The following is an 18,640-nucleotide window of genomic DNA, read 5'->3' as shown; positions in this document are numbered from 1 at the left end:
TATGCCACAACACAGGCTTTAAGGCTTCTCAGATTTTAGCTCTGATAAACCTTGAAGGCCTTTCTGTCCCCTTTCTTAGGGCACATCAATTGCTTGGGGGCCTCAGGGTGAGAGGGGAGCTCTTTCGGCTAAGGCAGGGCTGCTGGAAGGTGCATTATTCACTCAGAGGCTCTGCTGGATTTCATAACACTTAAACACCTGTGTCCATCAAACAGAACACCCAGGATCACAGCTAGAGCCGCTCTTGACTTTGTAATTTCATTGACTGACAGTTTAATATCTATTTATTTTCACATCTGACTCCAGTGGAGACAGGCTGGCATCCGGAATGTCAGGATATTATGCTGACAACTGTGTTTTTTCATTACAATAGGAAAAAAAAGAAAGAAGGAAAAAAAGAGGATTCTTCATAAGTAAGAAAGGTTCTTTTCAAGCGCAGCGACTGCAATAACAACCAAATTACACTTCATATAAGTTTGGTAGTAGCCAGTGATAGGTTACGTGTACATATTTATATAGGAACAAGGGGAATACTGTTTTCGGCTTTCTAGTAGTCTGTCTCTTCTATACTGTGAAATGCCACATCATCATATGGTTTAAATAGCTGGAACAACTGCCTTTACCATGGACTCTCATAAGCAGCACTGTCTTTGCTTTAAATTAAATGTTTCAAATTGGCCTCTTATTTTGCTCCAATTCTGTTTGCTTTCTAACCAGAAATGAGTGGCTTATCCCAGCTAAATTCTGCAGTATTGGAACAACTTCAGAGAACGTTTCAAAAAGAGGAAAGAGAAATACACATGTTTTGTTAAGGCTGTGCTGATGTTTAGAGGGAAGAAGGTAAAATTGCTTCGATATTGGGCACTGGCCAAATGGCTGATGGCCCTAATAATGTTCTCCAGATGTTAGGTAGTTAAACCAGAGCAAAGTGGCTGTTGCTGACTTACTGTCATTCAGTGCTTCCTATATAAACAGAGAATTTGTATTTCATTCCACATTAGTTCCATAGATTGTGCTTAATATTGTAATTGCACTGATTCAGAGAACTTTTTAGACCAGGCCTTTCTGGGCTTTCTCAGAGCATAGCACTAGACTTCAGCCTGATTACATGGTACACCCATGTCAGAGCATCACAGTGTTACATGCATGTGGCCATGCAGACACTACCACAGCAGTGCCCCTTCCTGCGCTGCATCTGCATCACCTTGCCAGAGCTGCCTTGATCCATGCATCCATCCTCAACCTGGCTGGTTGCTCCTGAGCTATGGGTGAGAGGGCTGGATTTACAGGTGGATAGGCTCTTAGGGAGGCATTTTGGTGCTCACAGTGGGTTTCTGCACTCACTTTGAGAAACAGTTGCACAACCTGCATCCTAGGAGAGCATCGTGTATCACCCAGCCCTTTCAGGATCCTGCCTGAGAGTGACAGCATTCCTCACCTTTCCCCTGTGGACCCCTCTCTCTGCCATTACCCACTTCAGTATCTTCTAACCCCGGTCACTCTGTTGAGTGATTTGCCATCACCATACTGTACAAATACAGATGCACAGAGGCCCATCTTGGTGGTCAAAGGTAAAGGAAACACAATGTTGGCACTGTTTTGAGGACATAACCAGCAGGACTAGGTTTTGCATGCTGAGAACAAAAAAAAAGACATCTGTGTAGCTAATCAAAGGGGCAATATTTCGGGCCTGGTGCTCTGCTTGCATTTATAGCAGTGTCAAGAGTATGGCAAGGACAAACAGGAATCTCACATGGTCATAATGTTCCTATTTATATACACATAAAATAGAGCAGGGTTTTAAAAGGTAGTGCAATTTTCTAGTGTAATGATACCCTTAATAACAATATGGTTTCACTGCAGAGCTACAAACAAATATAATAGAGAATGAGATAATGCCATAAAATAGATGCATTATTTTGGGGATTTGAAGGACACTTGCCAGAAAACACTTACCAACTTATGCAACCCACAGCAAATGAAATGCAAACTTACCTTCTGCTGTTGCCTGGATATAATGTATTTACTGTGTGGTTTTCTTATCGCTGCAGATTTCTAACGTAATGCGCTGTTTCTGTTGTCAAGTGTGTAATATCTGACCTAGAATTTACCAAAGCTCACTGAACAGTTGTTGGAATCAGGAAAGAAATAATGCTTCTTGTTGTTAATTCACTGGAAGATGCAAAACCGGTAAGCAAGTAGTGTGTCTTTCTGTAGGAGCTATGCATCAGCTAGGTATGCTCTGATTATCTCAAGCATTTTACTGAAGTCTTCTGCTTAGATTTTGCATCTACTTTGCTGCTAGCTCCATTGAAATGAGCTGTACTAGTTAATTAAAAATGAGGTTTGTCTGCTTTAGATTCCTAACGTTAAAAATAGTGGGGGTGAAATAAGAGCCGACTTAAACCAAAGCACAGCCAATGAGCGCATTGTAACTAGCATTTGTTTTTAGACAATATTACAGGCTTTATTTATGAAATTAACCTCCTTCCTCTTCCTACTTAATTTGTCCCTTCTGTCTTTGCTGCTTTTGGTTTTGCTGAAATCACAGAATGCTCAAACTCTCACAAGAGGTTGTTGGTTTTATTTATAGCTTCCACTTCAGTTCTTTGCTGATTGTGTGTGTGTTTCTTTTAATCATTTAACAGTGTTTTGTCACGTAAATGACCATTAATTTCTCTTTCATTATGAAGGACTATAACCAGGAGTGCCAGAAGACTATAACCAGAAGTGGATTGCTGGATGATGTTTATTATCATGTGTTACTTTACCACGTCTCCACTTATCCACATTCTCAGCACGTCCGCAATCTGTGCCGCTTTTCCTTCCTTTTGGAGCTGAAGAATGCCTGGGAAAAGGTACATTTCTCCCACCAGATGCTGAGGTAGCTGGGCTATAACAGACATTAGCCAGGGGCAGGCAGGCCCCTGGGGTGGAAAGTGGTGCTGCAGGATGAGAAAATGTAGCATTTAAAAGTGCTGCCTTTCTCCTCCCTCCACAACAGACCTTCTTTATTAGTAGTATTTATTCTCTGGTGCTCCAGGTTGTCTTCATTTCACAACTTATCAAGGCAGTATACCATACCATGGATGCTGTCCTTACTATAAGAAATGCAGTTAGGTATGTAAAATGTCAGTCTGAATGCTGCCTTTGCCTGTGCGATGGAGGTTTAAATCTTGAGCAGGGTGTAAGCAACTTACCTTGAGCGTAATAAGGAACTAATTACTCAGCTGTTGAGAAAGACCCTAGTATCATTACAGATAACCTGAATGTCCAGGCAATATCTGCCTATTATTTGAAATGGTTTCAAAACACATTTAAAAACAAAGAAAAAAAAATCACATTCAAATCACATGGAAATAATGCAAGTTATCCTAAAAAGGGGTTATGAGATAATTCTAAGTGTCACTTTAGCATATTTTAGCCTATTGGATCTTTAAGCAGAGTTGAATAACATCTTTCATGAAGTAAATGTCTTTTTGGTAAACTGAAAGGGACAATAATATTTAAAGGTCAGTTAACATAGAGAGTTGGTTCTAGTTATTGTTATTAAAGATCCAGCTCTATTACCTTTGCACAACATTACCCCACAAATCCTTATTAAAACCGCAAGAGCAAACCCCGCCTTTCCCTTTTTTCTCCCTCCTTCCTGCCATGATCCTGAGCTCATTGATTCTGCCTTCTATTTTTATGTGTAACAGTTTCTCTAGTGAATAGCACTGGATGCTTCTCACCCTGCTTCTGCCACACTGCATCCAAGAGAGTCATACATTATAGGTGCTGTCAATGCTGCCAACTGGAAAACACCCTCACATTACTACATTCCATTTCAGCCTCCCACATATGACACACGCTACCCTGCAAACAGTCGTTGAATAGTTTGGAGCTGCTTAGGAAATGGCAGTGGATTTCCGCTTTTTATTTAAGGAAGAAGAAGCTGTAGTGTGTTGTACAACTGCTACTGTGTTTGATTGAAAACAGGCAGGCTGCCTGTCTGCCCATCTAACTGCCCACCCATCTGGGACCAATTGGTATTAATAGTCTGTGCGATGCAGTGTTTCATTTATGCACAGGCACCCTCACGCACCCCAGAAGTTGCCTGGGAAGGACTTCGGCAGGGTGCATGCATCCCTAGGATCCTGAGGGGATTTGTGGAAGCGTACTGCAGGCTGGAAGTGCATGGCAGGACAAGGGGTCTGAACCACTGGGTGACATCCAGTGGGGAGCATGGCATGGCTATGGGGTCTTGAGGAGGATTTCAGTCCCCTTTGCAGCTTGGCCCAGTACTTGAATCGATAGGAATACATGGATAGCAATAGTAGGCTAGGAATAGAAATACATGGGTAGGAATAAAAGAGCAGCTAGCCATAATCTACTTTTGAAGCCTGCAGGAGCCAGTATGAGCTGTAAGGGTGGGGAAGGAGAGAGGAGGGCTAGTGCAAGGGATGGCAGAGTTGGGTCTGCACTTGTGTCTATGTCTGAACACAGCTCTGTGCTGTGCTCACAGTCTTCTCCTTACCAAGCCAGCCTTGAACAAAGAGGTGATGAGTTGTTTTTCCTGAGGACTGTTAGTGGGAATTCCCTGCCAGGTTTGGCACTGCGGAGGTAAGTGGCTGGGGAGTGAGCAGGGTTGGGGCTGTGGTGGGGTTGGAATAGGAATTGTGTACCCTGTGCATCCCTGCTGGGATCCACGTGCTGTTTGCTCTTACCTTAGAAACGGAGGTGGGAAAGCAGTGGCTGAAATAAGGACATGAGGTGAGGCCTTACTTTCTTCGCAGTGCTGGGGGTGGAGAAACCAAAGCGATTTGGGAGCCCTTTCAATCAGGCAGGGCTGGAGCAGGCTGATCCTTGCTTCCGGGCACACAGAGGATAAGCAGGGGCAGTATGTGCCAAGCCCTGTTCCTGATGGGCAATTCAGATGTAACTGCCCTAGTTTAACCTATAGAGAGTTTAGGTAAAGAGATGTGAATTGTATCTGATGGTGCAAGTGGGGGCCCTTTTCTTCAGTGCAGTGTGCAGTTACATGCAAAGACTGCAGAAGCCTCTTGGCTGATCTTTTAACCTAAGCAACCCCCCCCCCCCCCAAAATCTCATAGTTTCTATTTTCACAAAAGCAGATATAGTCTGTAAATGGAATGGTCTTCTACAAGCTGTGGCTTTGATGGGACATAGCAGTGCTAGTACCTAATCTCTTGTTACTGCTGATGTGGACTCAGGGATTTGGTTGGTAGTCCTCCCGTGAACATAGACTCCAGGGAGAGGTGTTAGTCAAAGCAGAACAGCACTCTTTGATGATCTTGCTGGTCTACATCTAGGCTCACCTCCTCCAGGAGAGCAGAACAGCACCGTGGAGGTGATGGGAACGTTGCTTTTCCTTTTAGCAGCTCTGTTGGCTTCCATGACTGAAGCCACATCTTCTGCAGTGCTGCTGCAGCCTGGTGCTTGGGTTGCACAGTCGTTGGCAGTGCCCTTGCCCAGCCTCATTGCCCTTACTCAGAGTTTGCAGAAGGTGTTGCTTTATCTGTCCTTTACCCCCCGATAAGTAGTCTGCCTTGTTCCCTCTAGATGTGAGGAAGAAAAATAGGATGAAAGGGCTGAAACGCTTTTATTTGTGATATATTAACTTTGTGTAAGATATATTCAAAAGCAGATACTCATTTAAAGGTTATATTTAATATAGCTCTGCTCCAGTTTTTCTTTTTTATTATTTTCTTATACATCTTTCCACTTTCTGAGGCAATGCTCCAGTGACTACTGCAATATAATAGCTGCTTTCTCTCTCAGTACACAATTTGACAGCATTTATTCTTTCCTTCAGTGAACATAATTACTTCACATATGGAACCTGTGATAGCCTACAGGCATCTGAGAGAAACCAGAATCATACAATCTGTCCCCTTTGTGAGCTTAATTTACATTCACAAGTGTCATTTTAATAGTGCTGGCAACATGTAGGATAAAAATTACAGGTCAGCTGCAGCATGTCACAGGGAACTGTGCTTAAGTCAATAACATGGTATTATTACATTCTGGATAATTTTACAAGGTAGATCTCACAGGAGGAATTTGACCCCTATTTCTTTAGTTTTCTGCCTTTTGGTTTCCTCCATAAGGTAATTCATTTAGAAATGGATGTTGCAAATGTGTTGACAAAGAGGTTAGGCTGTAGTAAGCATTTCTAAATCTGAAAGCAACACCTTTCCCTTGCTGTAACTCATAACAGCACTTTACAATCACCGTGCATCTGGCATATTTAAACATTTCCAGTGTTAATTCTCGATTCCTTTCCCCCTCTAATCCATGTAATAGAAATACTGAGGGGCACAGCCTTCTGCCTTCTAATTCCATAGAGCTGACAGAAGTTTCAACTTGCTGCAACTAATTGTTTTCTTGCCAACTCAAGTAGTCTTGGGCTAGGCATTTTGCAGGCATTCTGTCCAAGAAAAATAGCAGTGTCACAGACATGTTGTGTACAGAGCTTTATATAATACCCAGTTTAATTTAGATATGTATAACACCTACAAATAATAGCTAATTTCTCAGCCTGGCACCTGTAATATAGAGGGGCAATAAATAATGTAATAAACCAACAGGTGATTGATTTTATATTTGGATTCAGCACTTCACTAAACCCAATCTCAGCTGATCTGCTGGTTTTGCAAACCCCATAATTGACTCGGGTTTAAGTTTTCCAAGTTAGTTTAGGGAATAATCAGGGGCTTGTATAGTTTGTCTATAGGACTTGGATATTCCGGAAGTCCATATATGCACAGACAAGACAAATATCCCCCAGGAGCCTCCCCCTGTGCACACATATGCACACACATCCATTCTCTGGATTGTGCATTCATTTACTTCCCCTCAACTCATCCTTCTCTTGCTGCAAGCACTTTTACTCATTCAAGCAGCACAAAGGGAATAATATCAGCAGTGATTCATTTTCCCATCACCAACAACACTGGAGTTTGAGTGGGGCTTTTTAATTAAAAAGCTAAAAAACAAACCAACCCCCCCCTCAAACCAAACCAAAACAAAACAAGAAGTGTTTTGTTCCTCTGAGGAGGCCACACAGAGCGTACTTGAATCCCTACTAAAGGATGTGTTAAACTACAAGCAATTGGGATGACCTCCATGTATTTTCTTGGTGAGCCTTGTGCTGGAGTGCTCTGTCCAGTGAAAAGATGGAGAGAAATTCAAGTGGGTTCAAAAGACTTGAAGGGATGAGCTGAGGTCTGGGAAATAATGGTTTTTAACAATGGGAGCCAGGTCAGTTTATTAACTTGTCAAATACTTGGTGTAGTGAGGAAGTTACCTGAAGGCTTATAATGTGGCCAAAGCTGTAGCAAAACCAAACACAAAACAGATCAAATAACTGAGATGAAAGCCAGGAAAATGAAGACTTTAGTAAGTTTTCCACTCATGCAGTTTGGAGAGTGGAGGTGATTAGGCACTGGAAGGGTTCCCGTTGGGACTGGTGAATTTCCTGTCGAAACTCCATGGCTTTCCGAGGATATTTCCACTCAACTGGGGGACTGATGCTCAGTTCTGTTTCATTGTCCATGTTTAAGTCCATCCAGGCCTTAAATCCTCAGAAAGTGCACAGCCAACCTCTGAAGTCTTTCCTGGGGAAAATATCCACTTGGAGCACTGGGAGATTTTTCCATGTAAGAGTCTATTAGTGGTGTTCTTCCGAGTCTGTCATAGGGAAGTGCTTGCATTTCAGACACTGTTTACCTTAGGAGGATGCTCTAGTGTTGTTTTCAGCTCTCAGTCAAGGGTGTAGGCTGGAAAACAAGCGCTACAAAGGGCAGGCTGGAGAGATTCATTCCACCTCTGGAGCTCCCTCAGTATAAAAACTTCTCTTAGTGATGGACGCAACAGCACATATACAAATATTAGCGTTTTAAATGCCTGATGGTTAAACTGTTTTACCAGTGAAATACATGAAGCAGAAGTATTTTCATTCTTTATGAGGATCTCGTATGATCTACAGTTCAGTTGCAGAAGTGCTCTCATTCGTTCCTCAGGAGATGTGCCAGAGTGTCTTGTCTGCCTCTCTTCTGCTTCCATCTTTCCCCTTGGCTGACATTAAGTTTATTACTTGCTTGATTAATGGTTCCCATATCTGGTTTTCCTGTTTTGAAGAGGAAAAGAGAGAAAAGAGAAACAAACAAACAAGAAAAGGTTTAGAGGAGAGACTTTGCAGACAGGAGCAAGCCAAATACAAGGCCCTGCCCACAAATGGGTATAACTTCTACTCATAAGTTGGCCTGACATCTCACAGGTAGCATAGAGTTGTGTTGATAACTTCTGCAGGAAGAGTCTGAACACACAGTAGATGAATTACATTCTTGGGCATCGGACTTGAGCCTTCCAGCTCTCTTTATGGCAGCTTTTGATGTCAGGCTTTCTAGAGGTCCTTCCACTGTCACGGCAAGTGAAGTCTTTGCTGGCTGGTTTCAGAGAAGTCCCCAGGCAGCAGATACCTGATGGCCTGTGGACATAGTCAGTTTTAATTTAGCAAAGTGAATTACTGTGGTGGGATTGCCCCAAACTGAGATTTCCTTATGGTAGGAGAAGCCATGTGCAAGGCTAGGATCATGGTGCTTGGCCATGCTCTCCTGGTGCAGTACCCATCCGTACCCCAGCATGGCCCCTCTCCCCTGGTGTGTAGTGTTATGATGGATGCAGGAGCCTGTATTGGTATGTGCCATCTTTCAGATTGTATTTTCTGAGTGATAGATAAAGGAAAAACCATCTACAGCTTATGTGTGTGCTGCTTTAATTTATCACTTGGAGGGTGAAGCTAAACAGAGCCTGTGGTTAATGTAAATGTAAACCAGAAAGATGAAACATCTTTTCTCCGAAGCTGCCACACAATCTTATTTCTCTTAACTCCTCCTCCAAAGAGAAAACCACCCCAGCAAGCTCTTGTCTCTGATTTGTTCATCAATGCAACTTCAAACACCTCCTCCGTGCCTCTGATGTACGTGCCAGTCCACGTGCCACTGTGCTGATTCATCTGAGGATGCCCTGCGTGTGTGTGGTTTGGCACGGTATGGTACAGGAGAGGAGTCTGAGAGCGAGAAAGGCAAAGGCAGCGGCATCATTAGGAAGGATTTCCCCCCCCCCCCCCATTCTGCCTCTTGTTATTTATTCTTCTCTTCTCTCCATGTTTCCCTTGGTTATTTCTCTTCCTGAAATGAAAATAACCTGGCAAGAAAACAGGGTTTCCATTCCCATCGTTTGTTAGGCAAGGAACACCAGGCATGGCTTTTTTTTAATGTGCTAACTGACAAATGATTATTCACCAATATTTTTTGTTGAAGCAAGCAGGCTTGCTAACTGTGGTGACATTTTTAGTGATGCTATGACATCCCCCTATCATTTTTGCTTGTTTTATCAGTGTCTAAAGTATGATATTGTTGAAAAACTTACTGTGAGTCTTGTGTTTAAATGTGTATAAGCATGTGTGTGTGAATTTGTATGAAAATAAGGGACAAAACTGTTAAGATGCTTCTTCTATTTTGGGCTTTTGACTCTGTGTTATGAAATACAAAACATAGTTTTGAATTTGCATGCTGTAAAATGACATACTTACAAAGAGACATTTTGTGATTGAGAGAGCTCAGCCACAGCCATTCTGTGCTTTGCATCTATTTACTCCTCCAAATTCCTAACTCAGCTTCTCTCATCACTGTCACAGGGCTTTGAAAGGTTAAAGCCAGTGTTGGAAGAGCAGGATAATAGTGACGTTGGGGAGCCTATGGGGTCACCCCATAGAAAATGCCCTGGAGAAAAACCATGCTGAAGGGTTGGGAATGAGGATCAGGAGCACGGATTTGTGCAGCAGTGCGAGGGGTGGCTGCAGCACTGCTCTGTGCGCTCAGCCAGCCAGGAGACTGAAGTGATGAGTATGAGCATGTGAATGCTGGGCAGCCACTTGGAGATGCAGCAACCGCAAGACCTTGATCCCTTTTAAACTCAGTGGGAGCGAAAGTGTTTGCATTTCCCAGGAAAGCTGCTATTGGAAATTCTGGAATGGGAACAGTGGAATGCTGTAAATGCATGAAAACCAAAGGAGGTAAAGGTTTCTCTTAATTAGGAAGATTAGAAAGCAAAGCAGCCTGGAAATGGAATACCAGGCACAGGCAGAACACCATGGCTCCTTCGCTATAGCAGGAGCAGATTTGCTAAGGGGAGGACATGTCCAGTCCTTCTTTTCACTGGCAGCCAGGTTGCTCTGGCTGGGTGAAATGTTTACACTAAGATGTGCAATCTAGCTTGGATCGTACAGCCCTTCATATGTAGAACCATAGAATGGTTTGGATTGGAAAAGACCTTAAGATCATCCAGTTCTAGCTCCCTGCCATAGTGTTGCCAATCCAGCCACTGCAGTTTTATTCTGCCCTCCTGACTGTAATGTGACAAAGGTGTGTGGTGCTGTCCTGGGTTCAGCAGTAGCAGTCATGTTTCTCCTCCTTGGTAGCTGGTGCAGTGCAGTGTTTTGACTTTCGGCTCGGGAACAGAGCTGATAGAGATGTTTTGGTTTGGCCAAGGACTTTGTGAGCCTCATGCTCTGCCAGGGAGGAGGGGAAGCTGGGAGGAAGCAGAGACAGGACACCTGACCCAAACTGACCAAAGAGGTATTCCATACCACAGCACGTCATGCCCAGGATGTAACTGGGAGTTAGCCGGAAGGGCTGGGAGACTGCAGGGTTGGAGGAGGTATCGGTCGGAGCTTGGTCGGGCTTGGGGGGCGAGTTATCGGTCAGCGGGTGGTGAGGTGTTGTATTCTCTTCCCTTGTTATTTCCTTTATCATTATTATCATTGGTGGTAGCAGTAGTGATTTGTGTTATACCTTAGTTACTAAACTGTTCTTATCTCAACCCGTGGGAGTTGCATTCTTTTGATTCTCCTCTCCGTCCCTCCGAGAGCAGGGGGAGGGCAAGAAAGGGGGGGAAGTGAGCAAACGAATTACCTGACTGGGTTTAAACCACGACAGGTGCTAGCAGTCTTAGAGAGGTGCAGCTCACCCATCACCTCCACCTTCTCCAAACATATAGCCCTCTGAATCAGGTCCACAGGGGTTGGTTTGTTACATTAAATCAAGACCACAAGGTTAAAGTGACATAGACGGAAGGGACAAAGCACTTTATTCCAGGTAGGCCTTCAAAATCAGATCGTCTGTCAACAAGTTGTCTGGAGGAGAGAAGTGGGGAAGGGGAAGGCAGGACACATCTTAGGGCCACTCAGGACCCTTTATGTGGGTTGTAGCCATTTAGTCTTCAATAAAAGGCGAATGCTTTCCATAGCAACCAGGGTAGCCTCCTCTGAGTTAGCCATTGCTTTAATAAAGACAGATGTTGGCTGGAGAAAGTCTTAACAAACACATGTAGAGCTTTGTGGTGCAGTCCAAGCAAACAATCACCTTGAAGAAGTCATGTTTTCCTGGGAAGGGTGTAAGAGCTAATGTAGGATGCTGCCAGCTTTCCCTGCCTCTGCTGCGTGCTCGCTCCTGGAAGCTGCAGGTATCTAAGTGGTTGGAGCCAGGTGTTATTTAATGGTGTAAGCTGTTAGAGCTTGTCCCAAACTCCCCACATGCACATCAAATCACTGCTTTCCTGAAATCTTATGCCTGGCTGGTGTTGCCCTGAAATGCACCTTTTTGCTTTAATCCCCCTAAATCTTATAGAAAGATGCAGTGTCTCTTTGCTTGGGAAGTCTGGGGGATGCTCAATAAATCTGTGGGTTTTTATTCCCTTACCCCAAGAACATGTCAGGGTCCCTTACGGTAAGCAGGTTTGGATACAAAATGCTAGTAGATCTACCTCAAAGAGGATGCTCTGATTTTTAAGATCTGAAGCAAAAGGTTTCTTGAGGAAGTATTCGATTAGTCACCAATGAATTACAGTTGTCAAGTGTTATTCACCTGTAATGAGAGTGAATTTTTCACTCAAGTTTCATAGCAAAATAACATTCTTTTTCAAATAGAAGTAATTTCAATCAAGTAAGACCTTCTAATACCACTATCTGTACAAGTAAATTACTTTCAGAGTAATTAAATATGCATATCTGGGCTGTATACTGTACTGATGAAACAAGCTTTATGGATGCAATATGCTTATAAATCCCTTAGGTATTAAAGATGAAGAATCCATGGCATTTTGCATTCATAGAGCCATGAATAAGAAAAAAGAGATTCTTTTTTCCTATTGCATCATTTTGGGGAATATCTTTTTTTTATTAACTTTTCCTGCTTAATTAATATCTTTTGCCAAATAGCAAATACGATCCCCATATTTATTAGGCTGACATTTCCCGGAGACTTAAAGCTCTGTAAGAATTTCCAGCATTGTATGTGCCTGGATTTATGATCGTGACACAGGCGCCCATCTCCTGCAGGTTCCCAGGAAGCAGAGCAGTGCAGTGAAACTGAAATCACTATGTTGCCTGAATTCCCTACCGCTGGACTTGCCCCACTATGAAATAGCACTGCTCAGCCAGTTGGGATTCATGGGCACAGCCCTTCATGGGATCATCAGCCCAGAACAAACACAAATACAGGAAGGAACAATAACAGTGGTGTGCATCTGACCTATTCTCCCACCTTGCAAGACTTTGTCATGGGTACCAGAATAGCGACTGCCTGTTTGTGGTTGTGCAAATGGGACAGTTCGTTAAAACTGGAAAGGAAAGAGAAGCCAAACCTCAAAACACGGCGCTGCTGGTGGAGTCTTCAGTGACTAAATGCGTTCTTTATGCTCACAGTACATTATGCATGATGTATGTAAAACACCAGTGTAGAAGGGAGCATAGGAGGTTTGCTGAGAGCATCTGAGTACTGCAGAAATGTTTGGTTAAAGAAATGCCTGGAGCCAGTTCTGCAGAGCTCTTCAGAAGCAGCCTGAAATCCCAGCTGGTCACCCCTTCCAAAGCAGCAAGCACAACTGTCTGCTGCTACCCAAATGCAAGAGTGAATTCAAGCATCATGACATGCGGTCAGTACAACCTCTGCTTGCAAGTCAGCTGCTTTGTGCTGCACAACATGACTGATCCGTAGATATTTTATGCCAATACAACATTTCTTATGAAAGACAAAGAGATTCCCTGTTGGGAAGACATTTAGTCTATGTACAGCACTTTTATCTGCTCAGGAGGCTGGCAATGGACACAGAACAATAGATCAATTCTTTCTGTACTCCTAAGGTAAAATAAGAAATGGTGACCTAAAATGCGTATAAAGAGGGAGTGACGAGGACTTGATTTCTCTCCTCTAAGCCCTGTGCTAACATGTGTGAACCAGCAGATTATGTTACCCCTTTGGGACCTGCTTATGTGTGGTTTAGGTTATGCTTTGTGATAGATGGACTTAGATGTTTCTGTAGCCAAGAGGAAAACTAGTAGAAATGTGTGTCAGTTGACAGTCCACAAAGTATTGAAGGTTGAACATCATTTTTGACCTAGGATAAGGTAATAATTTGATGAAAGATTCAGTTGCATCCAGTCTAATTGTGCACATACGTTATGCTGGAGGTAGCCACTCTCTGCATGTGCTTTCTTAATCTGTCCTTTGGGTGTCTTGTTATCTTTGTCTCCATCCTGTCCCTGAACCCCAGCCTGCAAACCTCAGCATCTCCACATGCTCTGTTTTCTGGAGCTACCACTGGAAGACAAAGCCACCCTGTTTAGCAGATTTTCTGGCAGGGTTGAAGTTGGAAAGGAAACAAAAGTGGGAATTTGGGTGTGGATATGCTGAGTGAATCCTTGAGAAATAGGCTTTGGCAGGTAGCTGTGTGGGATTGCTCCTAGGAGGGCTGTATATAAGTCTTTTATAGTACTATTGATCAGACCTGATTTGCAGGTCAAGGTTTGGCCTGTAATAGACCATTTATACAATAATACTGCTTTTAGGCAGGGAAGTCCAGTTTGGAATTTTAGGAGGGTCCTATAGCAACAGCCCTAGGTCATATGCAAAAGAAACTATACATATTCAAGAAGGGAAAATTACAATGTGGATCTCTGTTCAATTCCTGAATGCATGCATGTTTGTGACCACTTTGCCAAGTTGAACTCCAGGTTTGTGCCAAAGCATTCTCAGATCAGCATTATTAGTGTAATGTAGCACAATTCCCAGTAATTAGGAAATGGATCTTCTTGTGTGCTTGAAAATGCCATGGTAGGACAAGGACATTAAAATCTTTTCTTCCATTGTCATGGTCTCTTGGGTTTAGGATGTCTCCAGTTCTCACAGAGGCTGGAGCATTATTTTCCATACCCTTTTTCCCCCATTTAGCTTCTAGGTACTTAGACAAAATTGAGGGAAGAAGCCTTATCTGAGAACCTTTTTAGTGCTGTGCTTTTAAACCTTTAAAAGCTTTTGCTGAAAAGGTACCTATTTTCTTATCACTTCTTTTTTTCCCTCTCCAGAAAAAGGGCATCATTTGAAGTTCTTTTTTGGCACCTGTGTTTCATCGTGATGCATTATGTCAGGGCACATCAGTTACACGACCATTTTATGGGAAGAAAACCCCCACCCTTTTAGATGACCCTGCCTGCAGCCCCCTTGAAAACACAAGTGTGTTTTTCAAGGAACTCTTCTACTATCAGCAGCATTACTATACTTGGAACTTCATGGGTGTAGTGGCTTTGTCTTGATTATGTAAATGCTGCTTAAGGAACATAGAATTTAACGTGATGAACTGCAAAAATGCAGTAGTTTTCACCTTTTACCGATGTTTACTTTTCAGTATTGGGTTTCTTCTCTTTGTAATCAAACTAATCCCGTGCTCTTCCAGATTTTACCATCAAATGCATTGAGATGAAAATGAGGTACCTCGATGAAAGTGGGCTTCAGGTGTCGCGCACTAAGCATTGTGCGTTTCTCTTTGCTCTGATCCTCCAGCACACATCAGATCTCACCTCTTCACCTTTGAACAAGATTGCACTAACTTTGATCTTTTCAATTCTGCTCAACTCCAGGGAAGGAGCAGCGACTTGAAACCGTGTTATCATTTATACCGTCAGAAAGGAGGAGAAAAAAGAGGGGAATTGAAAGCATGAACTAAAAGCTGTAGATTTTGAACATGACTGTCAGCTTTTGTAGCGAGGGTGTTATGTTTTAACATCAAACGCTGCCTCTGTGTGTAGAACAAAACAAAATGTGGATGATTGTAAAAGCACACAGATTTATTAAACAGCTATTCCATTTTATGTCAGCATTTTTCCGCCCGAGCGATGCGGCTATCCTTTCGCAGGTCAAAGCGTAAGCTTGCTGCTTTGCTTATGGCCCAAGCCTGTTATTTGAGCCTCTCTACTTTGGTGATATTAATTCATGATACTGACAGTTAATCTGGTTTTATAACTGTTATTATCTGAGCAAAATAACAAACTCTGTTCTTTATTTTCTCTTCGAGTCTGAGGATGGTAACAGTGGGAACAAAGTCAAAAGCATGGTATTTTTAGGACCTTACATGGTTTAGCAATGTTCTTACACTGATTGCCACTCACTATGTTGTGTTTTGCTATTATTTTGGTATTATTAGGGGGTATTTTTTGCTGTTGCAAGACAGATTTTCACCTAAATACTTGATTTTCTGTCACAGAACCCTATTTTAAACTGCCCTTTACCTTCTGAAGAACAACGTGGCTGTAAGGTTTGAGGGAGTTTTGTCAACATTATTCTTTTAAAAAGTGATCAATGTTAATATTTCTGTCTGTTTTCTTGCCCAGTTTACTTGGACTTGCATTGTTCCCTCCCTCTTTTTTTCTGCTGAGACTGCAGTTGTTCAGGGATGTTCATGGTAAGTAGCTCTTTGTGTCCATCCTCTGGCTTTATTCTGGGGTGGGTTTTGCGCAACAGTGCAAACGGGAACAGTTTCCCCCTTCTAGGATGTGCTGTTCTTTGAATTCGCTTCCATTAACAAGCTGTTGGAAGCAAGTTAATGCCACATTAATTTACTCTAACATCTGATCCTTCCTGCCTATTCTAAGGGTTGCTTAGACAACAAATCATCTCCTAAACGGTATCTCATAAAGGGCCTGAAGTCCCCTTCCCCCCAGACTGGTGCAACTGTGATTATTAATTCAGAAGAATAACTTACGTGACACTAAAATGTTGGCCACAAAAGGAATAAAGTGAAAGATGTTAGCATGCTATATATGGTTAAAATTATTGACAGAGCTAATCTTCACAGAGATCCTTGAGGCTGTTACTTACAGGGACCAAGTAATACATTTTCAATTCAACAGCTCCTTTCCACTCTCCTTTTTCTATGCAGTTTTCTGGGTGTCAGGAATCAGGCATGTCAAGTCACGTTTCATCCTGTAGTTTCCCTGAAAACATCTATTTACACGTTTAAGCTACTGGATGTATGTGCTGATAAAGGCGTTTGCCTACTCACTCCTTCTCAAGGAGCCTTTGATTTCTTATGGGCTAAAGCTTCGTTGGGTCTTCTCTTTGCTACTTCTCATGACTCCTTTGCGCCTGATTTTTCTAGGCTAATCAAATAAGTTGCTTTAAAAAGTACTTGATTTTCTAGCCTCACCATCACATACACCTTTTGCAGGTAAGCTTTACTTCTAAGCAACTTCTACAGTGGCCATGGTCACCAATGGATTGACACCTACTCGAGCATCACCTTGGGAGGATTGTGTTGGAGCAACCTGGGCTCTTTGGTAATACAGGACATTGGCAGCTGTAGCAGAAAACCGGGTTCTCTTAACAAATGACAGGAACAGGGGGATAATGCCAGTGTGAAATCAGGTAAGTGGAAATGGCCTAATCAGAAGTATTCCTGAAAGAACAATTACTCACTGTCAATTTGGGGGAGAAAATAGGACACACTGTAAAAGCTGACCCTCTTCATGTGTGCACTGCTGCAGTGTGTGTCCAAATATCATCTGCAAGTGAGACACAGGCTATTGCTTACAGACCTCAGGGCCAAGCAAATCCTCTTTTATCATCTCCAGGGTACTCAAACTTGTGGTTTAGTGGGGTTTTGGGGTAAATATCTCAATCCAAGTTTAGGAACATCACTTCAATGCTATTCTTTCTTTCCATTTTCCTATTTTTTTCCAGGAAAAAGTACAAAACCAAATACTCAGTCTGCAAGACAAAGATTACTCATTACAGCACAACACTGAGTTCTTTTAGTAACGCATTATAACTTTAATATTCCAGACTATGTATAAAAACCAGTATAGTATACAGGACAGTACCTCTCTTAAAGGCACTATTAACTATATATGTATTTTTTAGAGGAGTTGGTAGTTAAAAGCTGTCCTTATTGCACCGAGGAAGTAAAATCCACACTTGTTAGGCTCTCATTTCATCCTCTTTCCTATAGTCTCACCTTTCTGGCCCTGCTAACTTTCATGTCCATAATGAACTCCATTTAGCTTCCCTGCAGTAGGACCTTGGCTTTGTTAATCACTGACCCAGCGGCATGAAGCTGCATAGGAGAGCAGGTTCCCAGTTTTTTTTCCTGGGGGATTTTCACTTCTTCCTTCAGCAGTTGTAACTTCTAAGGAGCTGCAGAACAAACATGTAGAAAAGATCAGGAAGAGGGCCTGAGCAAAATAAGGTTTAAAAGATGGCTCATTGTGCTCAGTCCTCCACTGGCTGATGGCTGCAGATTGAAGGCTGCAATCTCAGGAGGAGTTAATGAGATTAGTTCTTTGGCAGCTGATTGCTCGATGCTGTCTTCGTATTCAGCGGTGTCAGTCTCTTTTCCTCTTTTCAGTAACCACATATAAACTTCTCATGGAGATCAGCTGGGACCTCATGGCAGAAACCTCATTTAAAACAACCGCTAATGACTTCACCTTGGGCCAAGTCACAGCACAGCAGCCACCTCCTCCTCCTCCTCCAGCCCTGCTGGGAGTCAAAGGCATTTTCTGGGCTGAATGACCTCGAGCCTCTTCCTGTTGCCCCTTCTTTGCTTGGCTCAGCATGTGCATCCCTTGCTCTTTGTAAATATACCTGCATGCTCATCTTAGCACTATTCCTTTTTCTCAACCAGCTGGAGGTACTGGTCCCTTCTCGGGCATTGAGACTCGCATGTTTTAGTTCATATATGCCTATAGTAATTTTCCAGCTGGGGATTTTTTCCACCTTTTCTATATATATATATATAAAAGGTTAATATGTTATGTACGTGCTACTCAGCTACTGGTGCATTTCTCAGGGCTAATTCCTTTCTGCCTGTGCAGGCAGAGTGAGGGCAAATCAGGTGAAAAAGTAGAGTAGCAACAATTCATACTTGGTTTGCTCTGGCATAAATGACCACCGGATTTGTGAAGCAGTGAAGAATCAGCCCACTGTGATTGAGAGCACAAACACAACATGGTTGGAAAGGCCCAGCTTGGGTGTTGTGCCTCCCTTCTAAGATGACATGCTGATATACGTGATGATCTGCTTTGGGTCATCAGACTGCTGGAGACTGTCCTCTCCTCAGAGGGTTTGTGAGATTCCCTAGGATGCTGCAGGGACACCTTGTGTGTTTGGTTACATGGAGAACCTCTGCTGGGAAACAGTGATAGAAGTGTGGGGACAGCAGTCCTGTTAAGGGACTGGAAAGGTGCTGGGATACCTTCCAGTACAGAGCCATCACCCTTTTCTGTTTCTTTTTCATATTA

The 18,640-nt window shown here is 42.9% G+C and overlaps 1 long non-coding RNA gene across 2 annotated transcripts; it reads left to right on the top strand.

Annotated features, from left to right (window-relative positions):
• The first annotated feature begins 2,711 nt into the window (after positions 1 to 2,711).
• LOC133269042 (uncharacterized) lies at positions 2,712 to 17,886 on the top strand. Of its 2 annotated transcripts, XR_009743321.1 has the most exons (4): positions 2,712 to 2,858; positions 15,734 to 15,804; positions 16,570 to 16,766; positions 17,746 to 17,886. It is a non-coding gene; the product is annotated as an uncharacterized LOC133269042 (long non-coding RNA). The 2 variants fall into 2 exon arrangements; XR_009743287.1 differs by lacking the exon at positions 2,712 to 2,858 and having other exon boundaries at positions 15,549 to 15,804.
• The last annotated feature ends 754 nt before the right edge of the window (positions 17,887 to 18,640 follow it).

The sequence above is a fragment of the Pezoporus flaviventris genome, unplaced genomic scaffold (genome assembly GCF_033815535.1).
Source record: "Pezoporus flaviventris isolate CSIRO_AGI_PZ_B2104156 unplaced genomic scaffold, CSIRO_AGI_Pfla_v1 ptg000001l, whole genome shotgun sequence".
In the NCBI taxonomy this organism is placed as follows: Eukaryota; Metazoa; Chordata; class Aves; order Psittaciformes; family Psittacidae; genus Pezoporus; species Pezoporus flaviventris.
This window is presented reverse-complemented; position numbering and strand designations above follow the sequence as displayed.